The sequence below is a fragment of the Cryptomeria japonica genome, chromosome 7, assembly GCF_030272615.1.
Source record: "Cryptomeria japonica chromosome 7, Sugi_1.0, whole genome shotgun sequence".
NCBI lineage: Eukaryota > Viridiplantae > Streptophyta > Pinopsida > Cupressales > Cupressaceae > Cryptomeria > Cryptomeria japonica.
Window position 1 is genome coordinate 18,858,507 of NC_081411.1, and position 2,388 is coordinate 18,860,894.

A 2,388-nucleotide genomic window follows, 5' to 3' on the forward strand; every position below is an offset into this window, starting at 1 on the left:
GTTGGACTTGGTTGGGTACGAAGTGTGACTGGCTAGTTGCTCTTGTAGAACTTGAATAGGTTTTTGGGCATGTTGTGTATGTAAAACATGTTCACAAAGGTCTCAAGTATGTAGCAAATCTGCTAAAGCTCAAAAAATTAGATCATGAGTAGTTTCCTAGCTCTTCAAGACTTTTCCACTTATTCAGGCTTCTCCAGGTCAAATGCTAATGTGTTCTCAGTTGTTATTCTTTCTTGCTCTTGTTTTAAGCTATGTTCCTTCACTTTTTTTGAAGTGAAATTGACAACATAATTCTGACGACATAAGGAATAGCTTTTCCTTTGTGTAAGGAGTAACAACTTATTCAATCATAACATATTGTAGATAAACAAGATTAATGCTCGTGAATCCATTAATGGAATATCAATACTAATTATGGATCAAAACCATCAGCTACCATATAATCCCTAATAGAGAATGTCACCAAGAGGGTGATCTAGACTGACAAGAACTGGTGCCATCTTTGTTGGAATTTCAAGAATTGTCTTTACAGTTAATGCCTCGCATATAGAATTTCATGTGCTGGTAGTTATTCAGGGGGATAACAAAAGTGGTGGGCCAACATGCATTTCCCACTTTCCATTTTAATTGCTGTCAAATTAGCTCTAGAATTTGTACATAAACAAATTCGCAGCAAATTTTATAGACCTCTTCATTCCTAGAGAATATCTCCTTCTGTAAGACCACCATGTCTCAAATCCATGACAAGAACCATTAGCATCTTAGAATGGCCATCGAAATTAAGCAAGTGGATGATCTCCTTAACCATGAGGAAAGTGATGCCTTACCAATGGTGGATATCTCGCTTCCTAGAGCTGAAGATGTTTTAATTAATGCTAATACTCCTTGTATGATTACCCTGCAGATGAACTTGCATTGCATTGCAAATCCAAAATTGGTATCTATGAGGCCTGGAATTGTGGTGCACAAGTTCAACATTTTAATAACACAATCCTAAGTTGAAAAGAAAGAAATGATGGCGCTTAAAAAAAACCATAAATTTTAGCCTTTGATCCAATGCAAATTTTAAGATATTTGTTTCCCTAGAAAAGGGCAAGCGCATGCAGCATTTGCTTATCAGTCTCATCAAAGATCTCTTCCTGCATGCATACAATTTTGAAGAATCATACTAACAGGTAGAAAACTAACAACTAAGTAAAAATTTCAGCCTTGATGAAATAGAAATCAATTTCAAAGTGGGCTGTCTGTAGGGCTGTGTTGTGACCATTTCACACATCGCCCCATTGAAAATGGGGACCCCCTCTTTTTGCTCGCCTTTTGCTTCGTTTTTTAGGATTTTGTTAGTTAGTCAGTTGTCTGGATTTAGAGTCAGCCCTTAGGGTTTTCATTTCTGTCTTTTCAGGCCAGAATCCAGTCGTTTTGAGGGCTTTTGAGCTTCCTTTTCGAAGGATGCTAGTTTTGAATGCAATAAATTCGCCAGAATGGTCTAATTTTCAATTGGAATGTTGATGCAAAGCTTAATTTGTCTAAGTGTTGGAGATGAAATGTGAATTTTTGTCCGATTGAATATTTTTGACCAAATTTTGACCTTTTTTGATTTTGATCCTAGGCATTGGAAATGACTTGTTGTCGCCTTGTGAAGTGTTAAAATGTGTAAAATCATGTTATTTTGGCCTGTAGGAGCAAAATCGCTCCTGTCCCTCTGTGAAGGACGGGAGCTCGTTTTCAAATATCTTACTGTCCCTGCAAAGTCAAGATGAATTTCGAGTTGGAAGTAATGGAGAAAGGCGAGATCTTTCCATTGAATATAGATTGAAGATTTTCATAAACACAGAAATGCCTCCAAGAGCAAAATCGCTCCTGTCCCCCAGTGAAGGACCGGAGCTACAAATCAAATTTTGCCTTGTCCTTGCAAGATTTCGACGATTTGACGATTTGAAGAGATCCAAAGGAAGATGTTTTATCAGATGAATATAATTTGAAGTGCAAATATGAAGAAGAATGGTCCAGAATGCTAAAATCGCTCCTGTCCCTCGGGAAGGGACCAGGGCGAAGTACATTATAGCTCCTGTCCCTCTCCCAAGGACCAGAGCGATATTCTTCATAGAGGAGAATCCAGGCCAAGATCAAGTCAAGTTCATGTTTGGTGGCAAGGAAGACGGTGAAATGAACTCATTGAATATAAATTGAATATTTTAAAATGTCAACAAGGGTCCCAAAATGCCTAGTTCGCTCCTGTCCCTTAGGAAGGGACCAGAGCGATCTTTGTTATAAACGATCTTCTTGCCAAGTTTCAATCGATCCCAAGGCATGAATGAATGGAAGGACGCATTACGAACCCGTTGAATATAAGTTTTGAAGGTGACAAAGTGAAATGAAGACCACAAG